Here is a 22562-nt window from a genome sequence, read left to right on the forward strand (position 1 = left end):
AAATACCTAAAAAAAAAAAAATAAGTATGTAATGTGTTAAGGTTTGCAAAACACCTTACAAGTTTATCTTTCAATCCCTCATAAAATGCTAGAAAATAGATGCTATAAAATTTTATCTCCATTTTAGAGATTAAGAAACTAAGTCAAATAAAAGGTAGGTGACGTTTCTAGGATTGATCACAAAGCAAGTAAGTATCTAAGGCCAGATTTCACTAGGATTTCTCCAACTCCTGGTTCGGCATTCTATTCCCTGTTCTACCTAGCTGCCATACACTTATCATATATGTAGTTTGCAGAAAGTGTCCCATTCAAGCCATATGAAAAAGATTTAGAGGTAAGATTTTGATTAAATGATAAAAATCCAAATGGTAGTGATAAATTGTCCTCATCCAATGGGATTTTCATTTTTTTTCTTTTTATAAATCTTCAAAAGATAATTTATCTCAAATTCTTATAATATTCAAGGGCTAAATATATTACACAGGAGGTTTATATAGATATATAAATATATGTATTATGTGTATGTATTCATTGTATGTATTTTATTCATATTTATATATGTACATATCTGTGTAGAATATAAACTTAAGTGAAAAGAATTTTATTTTTTTATCCCTAGGACCCACCATAGTGTTTAATAATTATGTATCAATCGATTCATACATATATTGACTGATCTACCTATCTATTATAATATCAGGGTCTATCTAGCAAAAAATCTTGCTATCTTCCCTTCTGCAGCCCTCTTCCACACCAAGAACAGAGATCTGATCTTTAGAATTCTTTTTCCTCAGTTAATTCACTTAGTTTGGGGACCTTACTTTGACTCCAAGCTGTTTTGATTGGCATATAAATGAACAGAAATTGCTTTACTGATTATTAGGTAATGTAAGAACTTTTTAGCCTATCAAGCAATTCCCCAGAAAACACCAGTACTTTTCTCACAAAGGTTTGTTGCTATCTGCTTTAACACAGAACCACTTCTGTACCACACCCCACTTCTATGTCTTATTCTTGTTTTTTGGACTAAAAGTCAAATCAATATTATGTAATTTTAGTCTGCAGTGTCTATTAATCAGTACTGGGATGAAATATTAAATTTCATTGCCTAGCCTCTAAGGTTCATCACGGTCAGGATTCAATGTACCTTTCTGGTCATGTTCCATATTATTCTATTTTATGTCCTTTATGTTCCTGTCAGACTAGAATCCTCAGTATTATCAAACCCTGCAAGGCATCTTCTGTCCCTGTAGATTCACAAAGACTGTTTTTTCTCCCTGTCATGTCTAAAAACACTTCTTCATTTTAATGTTTTAGTTTCCTTTTCTTCTATCACGGTTATCTCTAGTACTGATGCCTCCTTAGGATCTTTCCTAAAGGCCCCAAGGAAAACAAAATAAAACAAAATCACAACAAAAAAGCCCAACTTGTTCTCTTATTTATTCTGTCACTTTCTCACTCAAATATTTTTAAAGCATATTATCAGTAATTCCTTTTAGGTCTTATTACTTCATATGTTACATAATATCTGTGTATATGTGAAAATATATTTACAAAATATAATGGAAACTTCTTGGAATCACTTCACATTTGTCTTTGTATCCCAAAATATTTTTTATTTCAGTAAATGATAAGAATAGAAACTGGATCTAGGATTTCATTATTATTTCCCAGACAAGAAAAGTCCCTTTACTAATGCAGGCCAGACATTTAGATGCCTTTCAAAATCTTAAAGAGTTGCCTAGAGGAAAGATGTCAAACATAATAACGGACTTCTGGCAGCAAAGGGCCTGCAACACTCCAGATTGGTACCTGGACTAGATAAAATAAAATTGTAAAATATTGAACAAAAAATAAAATGTAATGAAATAGATATAACATTACATTTTAATCTAAATCAGTATGTGGCCCATATAGATTCTTATGTATGGATTAGTAGACCCCATTTCTATTTGACTTTGAACCTCTGTCTTAGAGCATTGAGAAGTTGACTAATTTGCGTATGGTTTCACTGTCACTATGTGTCAAACCTTAGACTTGAAGCTAGGTCTTCAAGATGAAATGCCTATCGACTTCAGAAGTGCTTTAAAAAGATGAGAACTGATTGAATTGAATTAACTCTAATTGTTTTGAGAGAAAATCAGTTGGTTCAGTGGATACAAAATGAGACCAGAACCAGAAAATCCTGAGTTCAGATCTGTTTTTAGACATTTACTAGTTATGTGACCCTGGGCAAATAATTTTTTAAATAGCTTTTTTTATTTATAAAACATATGCATGGGTAGTTTTTCAACACTGACCCTTGCAAAACCTTCTGTTCCAACTTTCCCCCTTCTTCCTCCCACTCCCCTCCCCTAGATGGCAGGTAGTCCAATACATGTTAAATATGTTAAAGTATATGTTAAATACAATATATGTATACATATTTATACAGTTATCTTGCTGCTCAAGAAAGATCAGATGTAGAAAGAAGGTAAGAAAAAAAAAAAAAAAAAACCTGAGAAGGAAAACAAAAATGCAAGCAAACAATAACAGAAAAAGTGGAAAGGCTATGTTGTTAAGGTCCACGCTCATTTCCCATAGTTCTTTTTCTGGGTATATCTGATTCTCTTCCTTTCTGAATAATTGGAAGTGATATGGTTCATCTTATTGTTGAAGAGAGCCATGTCCATCAGAACTGATCATCACATAGTATTGCTGTTGAAGTATATAATGATCTGGTTCTGCTCATTTCACTCAGCATCAGTTCATGTAAGTCTCTCCAAGCTTCTCTGTATTCATTTTGCTGGTCATTTGTTACAGAACAATAATATTCCATAACTTTCATATTGTAATGCTAGAGAAACTGAGGCAAGATAGAGATTAGATAGTATTTAATATTTTATTTGAAAGGAAGAGATTTACTGGGACCAAATGGATCCATAGTTTGGTCCCAGGGCTGAATGAGACTATCATCTCTAAGAATCCAGCAAACAATGTGAGTTCTCTATGATAAATATACACATGGCTCAGATATAGGGGGTAGACAGAGGCAGGGGCTGAGTCAGAGTGCTAAGAGCAGGAACAGGGAATGAATAATCCAGTTCTGACAGGGTGAGGGGAGGTATAGGGCATATCTGATAATTGGGATTACAGAATGGGAAGAGGCACCCAACATTCTGATAAGTTGGAATGGGGAGAGGCACCCAACATTCTGATGATGTCTAAAATAGAATGTCTTTCTCCTTATCTGTATCATCATGATTAGGAGGGAGGGGTGGTTGAGCAGAACAATTAGAAACTGAGGCAGGACAATTAGGGAAACTGAGTCAGGATAATAAAAGAGAACTGTGGCACAACATCCCACCTACTCTCTCTTCTGAATATTCAAATTATTGAATTACTTTACTCTAGACAGGTCTTAGCACCATAATTCTGACCAACCCTATATGAAGCAAATAAACCAAAATAAAACTAGAAAAATGCAAGGATTTATGCAAGTCTCTCCTTGATAAACCCAGAGTTAATCAACAATATGAAGGCTCCCTGTTGCAAGCATGTCAGGTCCTCTGCAATTAGGACACCATATCAGCCAGAAAATCTAGTTTGAGATGGACAGCTCACTATGAGTTAGGTCATTTGTGCATTTAACTCAGCCTCTGCTTATATAGGGAGTAGCAGTGCTCAAGACAGTCCTAAGAGGGGCACACCAAGTCTGTCAAGGACTCCAAAAGGTGAAAAAGTGGGGCCTGTAGTAGCTCCACCTGTCCCCTCTCAATAGAACAGGAGCTGCTACTAGGATACAGATTTCTGAGCAGATTATGCATAGTTAGACCAAGGAAAACAACCCCAAACTCTTAGAGGCCTGATACAAAACTGCTAAGGAACTGAGGTTACAGGAGTGGGAGTGGAGAAACTGATCAGAGAGATTGCCAGTCCCAAGACTGATTTCTGATTGTTTCTAAAAAATAATCCCCAAAACTGCGTCTGCCAAGGCAATTCCAACAGAATAAGGGATTTCAAAGTTAAAACATAATCAGCAAATCATAGTTCAGTAATTTTAAGCAAGGAGTAAAAATGAAAAGGACTGTTTAAAGGATATCTATAAAAATATACCAATGTCCCCAATTTCCTATCTTTTCCTCCCCTTTTTTCTCGCAGAAAGGAATTATCAAATAACCATTCCACATATAAATCTCAAGAGTGAATCAAAATTCCTATACATAACAGAATAGTACAGTAAGTTTCCTAAAAATTCTTCAAACATAACAGAAATAGTTACACACAGTTTTAACAATTTCCATCCCAAATGTTAAATACACAGTCATAGATGACCCAATCAGGGTTCCCAAATTCCCCATATCAGTCCATCAGGGGTAAAGGACAAAGCTCATTCAAAACTGCTTCAGGCTGGGCAATGGCGGAGACTCTCAGTCCATGCAGGGGGTATGTCTGGTGTGGTGTGCTGGCAATCAAAGCTGATCTAGGTCCCATAAGTAAGTCAATAATCTATAATTTGACCAAAATCTAAAACAAACAAACAAAAAAAACTACAAATCTAACAAATAAAGATTAGAACAGTCTGAGATAGAAAGGCTGGTCCACAATGACTGCTACAAGATGTGGAGAGGCCAAAATAGATTGACCAGCAGCTTCCTATGTGAAGAGATGCTTGTCTCACAGGCAAAAGTATAGTCCCAAATAAATAGCACTTAAGTCTTACTGTGCTAATTGTCCTCTCTTTATTTAGAAACTTAAAAAAAAAACAAACAAAAACTTGAATATTATAGACACAATGTCAAGTAACAGATAGATGATCAGGCTAAATACTTATTTGCCCAAGTATTTAGGATATAATGATTATATATATAACCAGATTTGAAACAGCAAAATATGACATAAAACCAGATTCAAAATAGCAAGGTATGATATAATTGAATTGCAATAACAGTTTCTATGGACCATTGCTCTGACCATAGAAATCAGTTACAGGAGGAAAAAATGCAGTGACACCACTATAACATAACATAAGCAGTTGAAACTCAACTTTCAGCACATATAGGATAAAATAGCTTTAATTCATTTTTACTCAAGTTAATTGTCCCACTAACTGTCAGAGGGTGAAGCTTTAAAACACCCAAATAGCATTAACTATAAGCCCAAGAAATTTTTTTATTTCCAATAACAAATCCCATTAACCAAAGTTTCAAATAAATCCTAAATAGATATTTACCATAACCTTATATTTATAACAGTAAGAATTTCTCAGTAAGTTAACTTCTTTCATATCTAAGTAGACAGTTTCATAAGTCAACATTATACAGCTTGCTTTTAAAATACCCAATACAGACAAATATTTCAAATTGCATATTGTCCATAACAGAAACATTTTCAAAAGGATAAAAAAAGAAAAAAAAAACTATAATTTTCAGAAGCTCTTTAAATGACCTCAGGATGAACCAATACAATCAATTAAAACTTAGATAGAACATCCTATACAGAATATCCTAATACCACATAAAAGAATCCAAGAGATTCTTAAAAATAGTAAACTTTTAGAAATACCATAACCTTATATTGATAACAGTAAGGAATTTGTCTCCATAAGTTCACAAATGATCTTTCATATCTAAGTAGATGGTTATAAGTTCAACATTACACAAATCATTTTGCTTTCAGAAAACTTACAGTTCCAACAAACCTCTTAGAGCAGCTATTGACTTGAAAAATAAAAATAAAACATTCAATTAACACTATGTAAATGTAGGCTATTCCTTTAAACAGTAGAAGCAATTAATGTTTGAACCATAAAGGAGCTGCAGTTTGTTAAAAAAAAAAAAAAAAAAAAAAGCCACCATACTTAATGGAGAAGGAGGATTAGATTTTCCCTTTCCACGTGGTCGCCTTTTCCCCATTCTACCATGCTTTCCAACCCTAACTTCTCACAATGAACCTTTTTAGGGTGCCATTTCCCCCAGGATCCAATCTGCCAGCTAAAGACAAGCCCCAACCTCATGGTGTATCTCCTTTCCCATGGCAAATGGCAAAGTCACTACGGGTTTGTGCCTTTTTGTTCTCTATTTCTGGAAAGCCATTTTCCTCTTTCTTCTTCCTTCTCTCACACCATCTCTTCCTGTCCCATCTCTATCTTTCTCCTCCCAATGCCTACTTGTTCAAACCTTCTCTGAAATACTTTAAACACTCCCAAACCAATAACCCTTCTGACTAGATGTTCCATTTAAACTATTAATTGCTTTTGCAAATCAATCTCTCTTGTCCCTTGTCTTTAAATCACCTTTTTTTAAACTTTAAACTTCAAAGTTTGCAAATAACATTGAAGCAAATTTCATAAAACGTATACATATGCCCAACAAAGCTGATAAATTTTTAAGGCACAACTTTACAAATTACCCAATACTTCTAGAAAGCATCTACACACCATCTAAATATGGATTTGGCAGTGGTACAACTGACAATAAGGATTACTAACAGAGATATAGATATCCATTTACAGAAGGATGGCTGGTCTTTACCTGAAAAAGGCATTTTTTTTCATTTTTTTTATTATAGCTTTTTATTTACAAATTATATGCATGGTAATTTTACAGCATTGACAATTGCCAAACCTTTTGTTCCATTTTTTTCCCCTCTTTCTCCCCATTTTCTCCCCCCGATGGCAGGTTGACCAATATATGTTAAGTATGTTAAAGTGCAAATTAAATCCCAACAGTTATTTTGCTGTACAAAAAGAATCGGAGTTTGAAATAGTGTACTCTTAGCCTGTGAAGGAAATCAAAAATGAAGGCGGACAAAAATATAAGGATTGGGAATTCAATGTAATGGTTCATAGTCACCTCTCAGAGTTCTTCCACTAGGTGTAGCTGGTTCAATTCATTACTACTTTATTAGAGCTGCTTTGGTTCCTCTCATTGTTGAAGATGGTCAGGTCCATCAGAATTGATCATCATATAGTATTGTTGTTGAAGTATATAATGATCTCCTGGTCCTGCTCATTTCACTCAGCATCAGTTCATGTAAGTCTCTCCAGGCCCTTCTGAAATCCTCCTGCTGGTCATTTCTTACAGAACAACAATATTCCATAATATTCATATACCACAATTTATTCAGCCATTTTCCAACTGATGGGCATCCACTCAGTTTCCAGTTTCTGGCCACTACAAAGAGGCCTGCCACAAACATATGTGCACATACAGGTCCCGTTCCCTTCTTTAAAGTGAAAAAGGCAATTTAATAGGGCTTCAATCATTTAAATGTGGCACATCATTAGAACATTTCTCCTTGAAAGTTGGGCTGTTCATTGTCTTTATGATCATAAAGGTCCTTAATAGGTGCTGCCAGCTCTAACTTTCCTATTAAATAAAAACAATGCATTTGAAAAAAAAAAACTATTGAATTAAAAAAATCATTTAGATGAATATGAATAGAAAAAAGCTAAAAAATGAAAAACATACAAATTAAAGATACAATATGAAGTAAATATAATAGACACTTTATTTGTTTATTACAAGAATATGAACAATAATCTGGACAGCTCATGAATTGAGAAAACTTTAAAATTTGATATTTTAAAAATACACCCATTATAAGTCACCAGGAGAAAGTCATGTGTGCCATTTAAAAGTATTTTTCTATAACTTGAGAAAATGCAGATGCCTATGCACATATCTTAGAGCCTTGTTTATATAAGAAGATTTTCTGACTGTGCTGCCTTTTGTGGTTTAAACTAATTTCCACTTTTCTTTATTCTTCATCTGTATAGTGTGTTGTCTTCTTGACTCTAAAATACTTCATCTCTTTCTCTAATTTGGATCTAGAGGTACAGAAGTACAAAGATGATTAAAGATGCACTGAAGTGTTCATTTTCTGCATCTCTCACATGCCATCTAAAAGCTAATTAAACAAGGAATGAGATCTGTGGTTCAGGAAAATGTCTGCCTCGTGATTATTTTTCTTAAGAACATTCTAAAATGTTTCTGAGACTCTCATCACAGAATCCCTCTTCTAATAATACCTCAATATAGTGTAGAGTTGATACTTAGGTTTTTGAAGCACTATAGTGTAGATGTGATACTTAGATTTTTGAAGCACTATCAGAAGGCATGCAACTTGGCAATTCTAATCAAATCAGGAAACCCACAGTATGGACTTGGATCATTGGGGCTGATAATAAAAGATGCCTTCACAGTGACTATCATCTTCCCTTTGTCTTCCTCTTCCTTGGCACTTTCACTTACTCTAAAAGTCCCAGAATCCAGTCATATTGTTGGATAGTAAAAAGAACATTCACCAAGGGAACCCTATCTTCTTCAGCCTTTCCTTTGCCTTGTCCTCTTGAATTCTCACTATTTGAATGAGATAGGTGTAAAAAACTTCATGCCTTCTAATGAGGGAGGACAGGTGTTTAGAACAGTATCTAGTACTAGCAAGGACTTAATATTTGTTTATTGATTGGTTGAAGTTGTTAGATCTTGTCCCCAGCCCTGCCACTGCTTCCAGCCCTTAGCATCTGCCCTTAAGTGTATTGATATTATTATGTTAACTCCTTATGTAGCCTACAGACTTTTAGGTCTTCTTATTTTCTCTACTATTGTACCCTTAAGACTTCCAAGACTTTATATATCCTAAAGCTGAACTTTCTTTTATGTGATCTTATATTGCTTCTCAGAATAATCTTTTTAAGGATACAAATAAAATACTTTGGACTATAATGGAAACCAATTACATTTAAATGGTTATCTATATGTCCATTTATAGCTGTATCTTTTTTAAAGCAAAAAAAGATAATGGACACCAGATTAAGAACCTCTGATTCAAATAGTTCCAATTGACCCAATGAAAGACAACCCAGTGAAAGCAATGAAAGGCAATCGCAAAGAAGCAAGTGTAGTATGAGATATGGGAGGGGGTGGTTATTAGAGCTTCCAAAATGGGCATATTGTAGAAAGAATTTTTTACAGGTACTAGCTGAATGAGATGGATTCTGAAGTCCCATTTTTGTATGACTCTAAGAGTGTGACATGTTAGAATTATTTAAAACATTTGTTCTCTATCATCTAGAGATCTAGATCTATCATCTCTAGATGATAGAGAACAAATGTTTTAAATGATTCTAACATGTCCCTATGTATCATAGGAACTTTACTTCAACATTCCCTATCCTTCATCATCTATCTTTTTTGCTTTCTTCCAGTTTCTATGCATAGGTCATAGCCTTAATATTTTACTTTTAAGACTTGCAGATAGAAGAAACATTAAAATATGTTGGGTAATAGATAGGTAGTAGATGCTGTGCTGTTCTTTAAGTCAGGAATAACTGAGTTCATGTTCTATCTTTGACACAAACTGGCTGTGTGAATCTGATTAAGTTGCCCAGTACCTCAATGCTTCAAGCAATTGTCTAAAACTATGCATAGGAGAGCAGTAGTCAAGTTGCATTGGTTCAGGGAAATTCATCCCTGAAAACAGTTCTCTAAAAACAGCATTCTCCACGCCTTCGGGGAGAAAAACTAATCTATTTGAAAGCTGCATATATCTATGTATGATGGATTGTCATCATATTCTAAATAATGCACCATGCCTATTGCTGCCAGGACTAATTTCCTTTGTCATGTCTAGTTTTCACTATACTTTTCTCATCTATTCTCTCCAAGGTTACTTCTTTCATGTACCTTTTCTTTTGTATGAGAAGTCTAATCTTTTATAGATGCCATCACCAGTCAATTGCACTTTACTTGTACCAAGTGAAAAAAAATAAACATGGATGTACTCTTCAGGTTTTCTTCCTTTCTTTCTTTTTTTTTTTTTTTTTTTTATCTTTTGGAGGTAGGGCAAGGGATGGAGGTTAGCTGATCAGGGTATGATTATTCTCCAGATAGAGAGAAAGAAAGATACTACATAATGCATAATCAAGATAATTTAAGACTACATTATGGGCATCTAAGTGATGCAATAGATAGACTGCCAGACCTGAAATGAGAAAGATCTGAATTCAAATCTAGCTTCAGAAGCTTACTTGCTATGTGATCCTAAACAAAACACTTAGCTTTGCCTTAGTTTACTCATTTGTAAAAAGAGCTGGAAAAGGAAATGGGAAGTTACTCCAATATTTTTGCCAAGAAAACCCCAAATGGGATTACAAAAAGTCAAACCCAACTGAACAAAAACAAGAACATACATATATACTATATACTTACATATATGCTATGATTGTAGTACATAGGAATAGCTTGTTATTACCTATGTAATTGTTTTAAAGAGAATTTACTTTTTATTTCCTCCAGACTTTTATTATTGCTATTACTTTATTTTTGTGGATTTATTTCATTCCTGTTTACCAAAGCTATGAAATGTCTTAATTTATTTCTTTTAATTTTTCTAAGTAAAACATTGTATGTTCTGGAAATAGGCCTAATTTCCCTTACTCTTTGTCAATGTTTATGCCTTCAATTTCTATTTAGAGCAAATAAGGTAGCATAGTGGATGAATTGCTTGATCTGGAGTCAGGAAGATCTGTGTTAAATCCTTAGTCATATATTTATAGTTTGACCATGTGCAAATGACTCAATTTCATCATGTATCAAATAAGGATGTTAAAAGGACCTACTATAGGTGTTTGTTGTGTGCATGTGAGGCTATATATGTAAAATACTTGACAATTATTAAAGTGAAATACTAGGTCTTTGGTGTTAGCTCTGTGACTAATATTTACTGTAAGAAATGCCTAGCAAAATATTACTAACAGTTTTGCTTTCCTAGCACTTTGGATTTAGATGTAATTAACAGAAGCAAAGAAATTTCTTTCACAAAATCAAGAAATTAAGGGTTTTTTTGTTTTGTTTTGTATTTGCTGCATAGAGAAGAAAAGGGAATTTTATAATTTTTGTTTGTTTATTGATCAGCAAATGTGGCAAAAAACAATCTCTTAATCCAAATGAAATTACATATTGAAATATATACATGCATATGTACAAACATCTCAATAAATAGTTTATAAAAAAGGAGATTATTCAAGTATATCTTTTTTTAAAACTATCTCTAGTTTTAAATGCCATCAGATTTTAGATAAAGGACCCCTCTTTCAAGTGATTATATTAAAGGAAGGCTATTGTGAAGCAATCCCTCTAGTAATTGTATTAATCAACTAAGAATCTAATTTGAAAAAAAAAGGTTTTTAAAATAAACATAGTTTTTGTTATTTATTTTTTAGGAAAGTCAAGTGAGATCTGATAACCTGTAGTTGGTTAAAAATAGATTAACTGATGGATCTGTGTTTGCTCATTATTTCAGTCTATTTTTAAAAATCTTTAATAAAGGTCTTAACTTTCCTCTGAGGTTGATAATAATAAATCAAACATGTGTTTAAACTTGTCTTAATGCTTCCTATTACTAGGTATCTTTAAATTTTGAGATTAATCAGTAAACAAATTCAAAAGGCTGAGAAACCACTAGTTAACAACCCACTACAAAGATATTTGTCCTGGGAGGACCAATGCCCACTGTTACAAGAATGTAGAATGAGAAGAGATAGATTCAGCCAGCAAAAATAAGAATAATGGAAAATAATCAAGATGCCATGAAGCAAAATAAGAACTTTAACAAATCATAAAATAAACTGCTGTATACAAAAGCCTTGGCATAAGCAATCTATTTTAATTATAATTCTGACTGCCTCCTATGCTTATTCTGACTTCACTGTAACTCTGAACTAGGCTTTCATCATTCCCATTTAGCTTATTTGAGCTCAGCCCAGCCTGTGGGATCTGACTCATAATATTGGATTCCCTCTTCAAACTTATGAGCACCTTCTTCTGTGTCTGCTATGTGGAAGCTCTTATGCTAATTGTGGGAATCATCATTATCACTTGCATTGGAAGAAGATGGTAAATTGTGGCTAATAGAAAAAAAAGACGATTTTGTTTGTTTCAATAATATGCTCACTATTTTAGTATCTGGAAACTCTGAAAAAAATTCAATTATTTAATTTATTATCCATAAAAATTGTTCCATATATTCATTTCCATATTTTGACACTAAGGAGGTTCTAAAATAAGAAAAAGATTCAGGAAGGAAAAAAACCATCCTTCTACTCCAATCCTCAAATTTAAGCTTTCAAAGACTCAAGCCAAAGGGGAAAATGGTCTCCCTGCTTGTGGTAGCCTCTGGTACTGCCAGTATAAGGAAATCACTTTGTAACATTCAGTGGTAGGATGTCTATGAGACAATACATATAAGATAGCTACAATTTTGGTGATGTTCTGGCTCTTACTTTTAACAGGGAATATGGTACAGGAAAACTATAGAAGAGTTTATTCTCTTGAATCCCCTGATAGAACTGTGCAGGACATGCATTTTCTTCATTGCATAAATCAGTTTCTTTTAGGAGGCTATTCAGATATTCCTTAATTACTCGTGTTATTGTTACAAGTCCTACCTTTTAAACAGATATTTATAGTCAATTGGGGGGTGGGTGGGGAATTGGTGGTGGTGAACCATATAACCACTACCTCTCCACCAAGAGGCGGAAGGTATTAAGTGAAAGACTGAGGTGTCACTTTCAAATAAAAAGTAAGGCCAAAAATCATATATACAACCAACATGGTAAAATATAGTTATAGAATTGGCAACAAAAGTATAAAAAAGTATATTTTATGTTGATTGTGCATATGGTTTTAATATTACCTCTTCTTATAAAGTGTTATCTCAATCTCATTTCATCTATGTGCCAAAAAACACATTTTCTATTGCCCTTTTCTCTAATACCATACCCCACCCAAGTACCTCTCTCAATTACCTAGAGTACTTGCCAAATAAATTTTAACTATATAGCTCCTCTCTCTAAGGCTCCATATGGCTCCATATGGTCTTAGTAATCCCTCTTCCTTTGAAAGATGTCAGTGTAAGTTGGTTCTTACATATTGTTTTTTTTTTTTTAATAACATTTTATTGACAGAACCCATGCCAGGGTAATTTTTTACAATATTATCCCTTGCATTCACTTCTGTTACGATTGTTCCCCTCTCTCCCTCCAGTCCTATACATGTTAAATAGGTGACAGTATATCTTAGATACAATATATGTGTGCAGAACCGAACAGTTCTCTTGTTGCTCAGGGAAAATTAGATTCAGAAGGTATAAATAACCCAGGAAGAAAAACAAAAATGCAAGCAGTTTACATTCATTTCCCAGTGTTCTTTCTTTGGGTATAGCTGCTTCAGTCCATCCTTGACAAATTAAAATTGAGTTAGATCTTCTCTTTGTTGAAGAAATCCACTTCCATCAGAATACATCCTCATACAGTATTGTTGTTGAGGTATATAATGATGTCCTGGTTCTGCTCATTTCATTCAGCATCAGTTCATGTAAGTCTCACCAATCCTCTCTGTATTCATCCTGCTGGTCATTTCTTACAGAACAATAATATTCTATAACATTCATATACCACAATTTACTCAACCATTCTCCAACTGATGGGCATCCATTCATTTTCCAGCTTTTAGCCACTACAAACAGGGCTGCCACAAACACTTTGGCACATACATGTCCCTTTCCCTTCTTTAATATTTCTTTGGGGTTTAAGCCCAGTAGAAACACTGCTGGATCAAAGGGTATGCACAGTTTGATAACTTTTTGAACAAAGTTCCAAATTGCTCTCCAGAATGACTGGATGTGTTCACAATTACACCAACAATGTATCAGTGCCCCTGTTTTCCCACATCCCCTCCAACATTCCGCATTATCTTTCCCTGTCATTCTAGCCAATCCGACAGGTGTGTAGTGGCATCTCAGAGTTGTCTTAATTTGCATTTCTCTGATTAATAATGATTTGGAGCATATTTTCATGTGGCTAGAAATACTTTTAATTTCTTTGTCTGAGAATTGTCTGTTCATATCCTTTGATCAATTGGAGAATGGATTGATTTCTTATAAATTAGAGTCAATTCTCTATATATTTCGGAAATAAGGCCTTTATCAAAACCTTTGACTGTAAAAATGTTTTCCCAGTTTATTGTTTCCCTTCTAATCTTGCCTGCAATAGTTTTGTTTGTACAAAAACTTTTTAATTTTTGATATAATCAAAATTTTCTATTTTCTAGTCAATAGTGATCTCTAGTTCTTCTTTGGTCATAAATCCCTTCCTCTTCCACAGGTCTGAGAGGTAAACTATCCTATGCTCTTCCAATTTATTTATAATCACATTCTTTATGCCTAGGTCATGAACCCATTTTGACCTTATCTTGGTATGTGGTGTTAAGTGTGGGTCAATGCCTAATTTCTGCCATATTAATTTCCAATTTTCCCAGCAATTTTTGTCAAATAATGCATTCTTATACCAAAAACTGGGGTCTTTGGGTTTGTCAAACTCTAGATAATTAAAGTTATTGGCTGTTTTATCCTTTGAACCTAACCTATTCCATTGATCAACTAGTCTATTTCTTAGCCAATACCAGATGGTTTTAGTTACCACTGCTTTATAATACAATTTTAGATCTGGTACAGCTAGGCCACTTTCATTTGATTTTTTTTTCATTAATTCCCTTGAAATTCTTGACCTTTTGTTTTTCCATATGAACTTTGTTGTTATTTTTTCTAGGTCATCAAAATAGTTTTTGGGGAGTCTAATTAGTATAGCACTAAAGAAATAGATTAGTTTAGGTAGTATTGTCATCTTTATTATATTTGCTCACCCAAACCAAGAGCATTTAATATTTTTCCACTTGGTTAGATCAGATTTAATTTGTGTGGAAAGTGTCTTGTAGTTTTGCTCATAAAGTTCCCAATTTTCCTTTGGCAGATAGATTCCTAAATATTTTATACAATCAGTAGTTACTTTAAATGGAATTTCTCTTTGTAACTCTAACTGTTGGGTTTTGCTAGTGATATATATATATATATATATATATAAATGCTGATGACTTATATGGGTTTATTTTGTATCCTGCAACTTAGCTAAAGATGTGGATTGTTTCTAATAACTTTTTAGTAGAATCTCTAGGGTTCTCTAAGTATACCATCATATCATCAGCAAAGAGTGATAATTTGGTTTCCTCATTGCCTATTCTTATTCCTTTAATCTTTTTCTCTACTCTTATTGCCAAAACTAGCATTTCTAATACAATATTAATTAGTAACGGTGATAGTGGGCAACCTTGTTTCACTCTTGATGTTATTGGGAATGGTTGCAGTTTGTCCCCATTACATATAATGCTTATTGCTGGTTTTAAATAGATGCTACTGATTATTTTAAGGAAAAGTCCATTTATTCCTATACTCTCAAGTGTTTTCAATAGGAATGGATATTGGATTTTATCAAATGCTTTTTCTGCATCTATTCAGCTAATCATATGTTTTTTGTTACTTTGCTTATTAATATGGCCAATTATACTGAAAGTTTTCCTAATATTGAACCAGCCTTGCATTCCTGGTATAAATTATACTTGATAATGGTATATTATCCTGGGGATGATTTTCTGTAGTCTTTTTGCTAATATTTTATTTATGATTTAAGCATCAATATTCATTAGGGAGATTGGTGTATAATTTTCTTTCTCTGTTTTCAACCTACCTGGTTTAGGTATCAGTACCATGTCTGTGTCATAAAAGGAATTTGGTAGGACTCCTTCATTCCCTATTTTTTCAAATAGTTTATGAAGCATTGGGACTAATTGTTCTTTGAATGTTTGATAGAATTCACATGTAAATCCATCTGGTCCTGGAGATTTTTTTTTTAGGAAGTTGATTAATAGCTTGTTCTATTTCTTTTTCTGAAATGGAACTAGTTAAGCAATTTACTTCCTCTTCTGATAATCTGGGAACCCTATATTTTTGGAGGTAGTCATCCATTTCACTTAGGTTATCAAATTTATTGGCATAAAGTTGGGCAAAGTAACCCCTTATTATTTCTTTAATTTCCTCTTCATTGGTGGAAAGTTCTCCCTTTTGATTTGTAAGTCTACTATTTTGATTTTCCTCTCTCCTTTTTCTAATCAGATTTACCAAAGGTTTATCAATTTTATTGGTTTTTTTCATAAAACCAAATCTTAGTTTTATTTATTAGTTCAATAGTTTTTTTTTACTTTCAATATTATTAATTTCTCCTTTTAATTTTAGAATTTCAAGTTTAGTAATTGATTGGGGGTTTTTAATTTGGTCTTTTTCTAGCTTTTTAAGTTGCAAGCCCAATTCATTGACCTTCTCTTTCTCTATTTTGTTCAAGTAAGCCTCTAAGGATATAAAGTTTCCCCTTATTCCCGCTTTGGCTGCATCCCACAAATTTTGGTATGATGTCTCACCGTTGTCATTATCTTGACTGAAGTTATTAATTTGTCTATAATTTGCTGTTTCACCCAATCATTCTTTAAGATGAGATTATTTAGTTTCCAATTACTTTTTGATTTATTTACACCTACCTTTTTGTTGAATGTAGTTTTTATTGCATTGTTATCTGAAAAGAAAGCATTTACTTTTTCTGCCTTCCTGAATTTAATTTTGAGGTCTTTATGTCCTAATATTTGGTCAATTTTTGTGTAGGTTCCATGAGCTACTGAGAAGAAAGTATATTCTTTTCTATCACCATTCAGTTTTCTCCAGAGATTTATCATACCTAATTTTTCTAATATTCTATTTACTCCTTTAATTTCTCTCTTATTTGTTTTGTGATTTGATTTATCTAAATCTGAGAGTGCAAGATTGAGGTCTCCCACTCCCACTCCCACTCCCTCCCACCTTCCGATTCTATTACTTCTGGGCAGTTCTCTTTGATGATTTCCTGTAAAATAGTATCTAGGCTCTTTTTTTCATCATAATTTTCAGATAGTCCGATGATCCTCAGGTTATCTCTCCTAGATCTATTTTCCAGGTCTGTTGTTTTTCCAAGTAAATATTTGATATTTTTTTCCAATCTTTTATTTATTTATTTATTTTTTTTTGGTTTTGCTTCACTGATTCTTCTTGGCTCAATGAATCAATCATTTCTATTTGTTCAGTTCTGATATTTAGTGAGTTATTTTCTTCATAAATAGACCTCCCATAAATAGACACTGCTGTCTATTTCTTCTTGCAACTCTCTTAACTTCTCCTTTAGGAAGTTAGATGCTATACCACTTGGTGCATATGCTTAATACTGATATTGCTTCATTGTCTATAGTACCTTTTAGCAAGATAGAGTTTCCTTCCTTATCTCTTTTAATTAGATCAATTTTTGCTTTTACTTGATCTGAGATAAGGATGGCTACCTCTGCTTTTTAACTTCGCCTGAAGCATAATAGATTCTGCTCCAGCCTTTTACCTTTACTCTGTATGTATCTCCCTATTTTATGTGTTTCCTGTAAACAACATATTGTAGGGTTCTGACTTTTGATCCAGTCTGCTATCTGCCTCCTCTTTATGGGGGAGTTCATCCCATTCACATTTATGGTTAAAATTACTAATTCTGTATTTCCTGCCATCCTAATATCCCCAGATTATGCTTTTCTTTTTCTTGCCCTCCTTTCCCCCTTCCTTAGTATTAAACTTATTGGTCCCACTTGAGTCACCCAGCTCTCTCTCTTTAGTATCTCTCCCTCATCCCTTTGAATCCCTTCCCCTTTCTTGTACCCTTCCCTTATTACTCTTTTTCCTTTTCCCTTTTCCTCTCCCACTTTTTAATGAGGTAAGAGAAGATTCTCTGTAAAACAAATGTGTCAATTATTTCCTCTTTGAGCCAACTCTGATGAGAGTAAGATTCCCACAATGTTCCTCCCCCTCTCTAAATTCCCTCAGATATGATAGGTTTCCTTTGCCTCATCGATGCATGTAGTTTCCCTCTTTTTATCTCCCCTTTCCCCTTTTTCTGACACTATCCCCTTTCCATTTCTACTTCCCTTTTTTATGCTATATCAGTAAAATCAAATTATACATGTGATTTTTATGTATGTCCACAACAGAAATACAGTTCTCAAGAGTTCCTTTTACCTTTTTCTACTTGTCTTGAGTCCTGTTGTTGGAGATCAAATTTTTTGTTTAAGTCTGGTTTTTTTCTTTAGAAACATATGGAATTACTCTGTTTCATTAAATGTCCATCTTCTTCCATGGAAAAAAAAATGCTCAGCTTAGCTGGGTAGTTTATTCTTGGCTGCATTCCAAGTTCTTTTGTCTTTCAGAATATCAAATTCCAGGCTCTTCAATCCTTTAATTTTGAGGCAGCCAGATCTTGTGTGACCCTTATTGTGGAACCTCAGTATTTGAACTGTTTTTTCCTGACTACTTGTAAAAATTCTTTAGTCTGAAAATTCTGAAGTTTGGCCACAATATTCCTCTGAGTCTTTATTTAAGCTCCTTTTCAGAAGGTGTTCGATGGATTCTTTCAATGCCTCCTTTACCTTCCGATTCTATTACTTCTGGGCAGTTCTCTTTGATGATTTCCTGTAAAATAGTATCTAGGCTCTTTTTTTCATCATAATTTTCAGATAGTCCGATGATCCTCAGGTTATCTGTCCTAGATCTATTTTCCAGGTCTGTTGTTTTTCCAAGTAAATATTTGATATTTTTTTCCAATCTTTCATTTTTTTTTTTTTTTTTTTTTTGGTTTTGCTTGACTGATTCTTCTTGGCTCAATGACTCAATCATTTCTATTTGTTCAGTTCTGATTTTTAGTGAGTTATTTTCTTCATAAACTTTTTTTACTTCTTTTTGTATATTTGTATATGTCCAATTGAGTTTTTAAATGAGTTGTTTAACTCTATGGAATTTTTTTCCATTTCACTTTTTTTTTTTTAGTAAGTTATTTTCTTTTTCCAATTCACAAATTCTGTTTCCCTAAACTTCTTGGGAGTTTTTTTTTACCTTTTCCAATTCACATTTCACAAAGTTGTTTTCTTTTTCCACTTTATCAAATTTTTCTTTTAGTGAGTTATATGTCTTTTCTGTACTCTCTTGCATAACTTCTCTTTCCTTTCCCCAGTTTTCCTCTAGTTCTCTTTTAAGGTTTTTAATAGTCTCTTCTAGGAGAGCCTTTTGTATTAGGGACCAACAGTTGTCTGGAGACTGTCTGCTATTAGTCTCTTTGGGGTTGAAAAGCTGTTCTCTTTCTGAACAGGAACTATCAATCGTCCTTTTGATTTTTTTACTCATTTTGTTAAAGCCCGTAGGGTCTACCTTCAAGGCCAGGAGGTTAACAGCTTCTTCTGCAGAGCAGTGAAAGGTGTATGGATGGGTAGCTGTCCTGCTAGCTGGCTTCAAAAAGCAGCAAGGTACTGGAGTGCTCTGGGAAAGAGTTCCCCACCTGGAAGTAACTCAGGCCTGCAGGGCAGAGCTGGGAAAGCACCCTGCAAAGAACCTCTGCTGTGTGAGATAACGACTGCCCTGGGGCTAGACACTGAGCAGTGAGAATTTCACTACCCCAAGCCAAATCCCACCCTAGGTTGTGGGTATTAGCAGTTGAGCAGTGAATGGACTAGCAAGGACTGGAAGTGTCTCTGCCTTGGGAAGCACAGTCTGCTGGAATTCTATTGCCCCAGGCTGAGCCCCCCACTGTGCCAATTAGAGGCTGCCTAGGCTGTGCCCCCCTGCCTTGCAGGTTTTGTAACTGCCCCGCAAAAGCCCGGACCTGCAGGATGTAGTTGCAGGGCTGTGTTACAGTCTGCCTCAGTCACTTCTGGGTTTGAGTAGTTATAGCCAGATCTTGTTAGGTTCTGTCGTTTTTTAGAGTCCCTTCTGTTTTACTATTCAGTTTACTGCTTTGTAATCAAGGAAGAGCAGTTAGCCTATGGCAGAGTCATCTCTACAACTTTTCTAGCCACAGAGATTACCCTGCCCCTGGTCTGCTCAGGATACTAGTCTCTCACTGCCTGTGCTAGTCTGTTCCTGGCCCCTCAGGACAAACCTTTCCTGGCGATCTTCCAGATTGGCTTCAGCTGGTAAGTTGTAGTGCTTCTGATCTTCATAAATTTAAGCAGTGAAGAGCTGTTTTTGAGGCTGAATTAAATAGTTGGTTATGAGGGGAATGAGAAGAGCTTAGAAAGTCATGTGTGCCTTCTCTGCCATCTTCTTACATATTGTTTTAAAGAAGATCCGAGAGGCTTAACTATGAGAACCACAGTTTTACCATGTAAAAGAAATAGCATTCCATACAAGTCCCATGACTCACAAAATGCATCATTTTTCTCAGAAAACAAAGGAAAGAGATGTTGATGGCCTATTTTCTTCAAATTGTTTCTAATTGTTTAGAAATTCTAAATACTAATATCTGTACAATATATCAGAAAGGCATCATAAATGGACAAAGAAAGGTCTCCTTCTTGATAAAATATTGTATAGAATATTTTAGCACATCATTTCCCCGTGGTAGTGAACACTTACTTGGCAGCCTTGATTATAGGATTTCAAATACAAAGAAACAAGTTGGACACAGATAACTTTAATCTTTTCCAGTCATCATGAACTTGTATGTAAAGTGGTAATTGGTGCTAACTGACAAACTTGTCAATTAATACAACTTGCACAGTGTTTTATGTTTTGATTCTGAATCAAAATTGAGGTAAGGGGGAATGCATATCTCAGTGAGTTCAGATAAATATTTATTCTTCTGTTCCTCACCATTTTATAAACCATCTGTCTTGCATCCCTGGATGTTGGAGGCTGGTGGGGAAAAACTGCTGAGTGAGCACTTTAAGCACTTAACATTCACCAGAGCAAACTAGTCAGTATTTGACTGTATCTGGATTCTCTCTTTTTTCTCCTGTGGATTCAACTATTCAATAGTGTTGAAAAATTGGCTGGAAGTTGTGAAAATATCCCCTCTGGCATATGAATCTCCTTGGTAGAGGGAAAGAAAAGAGAGCTGATGAAGTCTAAGTCAGATGTTCTCAATATCAACCATCTTCTGGTTGTACAACCCAGAAGACCCCCACCTATTTCAACTCAATTCAATTATTCAACTCAATTCAATGAACAAACATTCATTTATGAAGGATAACATGGTGTATGTTTGGGATCTAATGGGGAAAAATGGGTTACAACTAAACATACGGAGTTGGCTGTGAAGACCACCTTAGCACCCTGGATACTTTAGAATCAGCCGGAGTCAGGATAAGCAAAAGTCCTTGGTCTTTATTCTTTGTCAAAGTGAGAGGAATGGACACAAGAATCCCCACACCTCTGCTCTTCATCTCCCGGCCAGAAGTCACTCTGGCTTGTCTTACTCCACCCTCTAAACCCTACTCTAATTCTCTGTATACACCAATAGATCAAGCCAGCACAGAATAGTAGGTCAGGCCATTTTCCAAGCATATGCTAGTAGAGTATTGTCCAATAAGTAATTATCCTTAAGTGCTCAGTCGTCTGAACCTCAGTGCATGAACTCAAGAGTTTCAGCCCTTTATAGTTGGCTATTGAATAAAATGGATGAAAGAAACATATCCATTTTTCTCATTTTTTTTCAAAATTAAGGATACTCCCTCAGTAAATATTTAGTTCATTGTCAAGGAAAAAAAAAACGATTATGAAGCACACAGACCCTGTTGGTTCTTATTAGGAAGCTAGACTGAGCAGTGATGAAAATGTTGGCCTTGGAGTCAGGAAGAAATGAATTCAAATCTTTATCTCTTATTAACTAATGTTCTCTCATTTATAAAACAGGGATATGTAATAGTGTCTACCTCCTAGGATAGTTGTGAGGATCAAATGAGATTAAATTGTAAAGCATTTTGCAAAAATTAAAACACTTTATAAATGATAGCTATTTTATTGTCATTCAGTTCTGTTACAATATTTTCTACATGCATATGTATATATGTGAAAACATATATTGTATACATCCTAAACCATATTTTCACCAAAAATTGAATGAAGCTAAGGATATATTAATCCAATTCAGTCCCTTCATTTCATTGTCTGATCCTATTTGGATTTTATTTTGTTTTGTTTTTTGGCAGACACTGGAATGATTCACCATCACAGATGAGGAAACTGAAGTAAACAAAGTTGAGTTGTTGGAATCTTTACAAAGTGTTAAGCCACTGGAGTTGATTTGATCTTAGAAAGAGATATTTTGGGCCAGAACTTGAAACAAAGTACTAAGTGGAACTGATTCAACAATGCTTGTGTTCACACCTTTAGTCCAAATTCACACTTCCCTTGAAGTTCTTAGGGCCAGAGAGCACTCTGGGAGATAACCCAGAATCCCTCTCCCTCCAGAAGGTGGAGTTAACCTTTGGGAGATCACATAAATATAGGGAGCTTTTGAAGCTTGAACTTACTTCTTCTGGTGGAACTGACTGGAGGTACAGAGAGATTCATTGAATCTTCCAACTTGGTGCTGCCTGGAGGCTGAAGAAAGCAGAGGCAGAAGCCAAAGACAAAGCTGCAAGATCTCTTGGAGCCAGGCAGAGAAATAGGTTTCTGAACTAACTGGGCTAATCTGGAAGGAGAAATAAACGTTTGCATTTTTACCAGCTGGCTGCGATATTGGAGTAATTATTTATTTCAACTGAGACTAAGGCTGCCACCAGGAAAACCTTCACATTGAGTGATTTTCCAAGGGAGCTAGTAAGTCTCTGAGGCTGGAATTAAATTCAGATCATCCTGAC

The 22562-nt window shown here is 34.5% G+C and overlaps 1 pseudogene; it reads left to right on the forward strand.

Annotated features, from left to right (window-relative positions):
- Positions 1-4396: 4396 nt before the first annotated feature.
- LOC111720212 overlaps positions 4397-22562 on the forward strand; it is an 82054-nt pseudogene continuing 63888 nt past the window's right edge.

This window comes from Sarcophilus harrisii, chromosome 3 (assembly GCF_902635505.1).
Source record: "Sarcophilus harrisii chromosome 3, mSarHar1.11, whole genome shotgun sequence".
Taxonomy (NCBI): domain Eukaryota; kingdom Metazoa; phylum Chordata; class Mammalia; order Dasyuromorphia; family Dasyuridae; genus Sarcophilus; species Sarcophilus harrisii.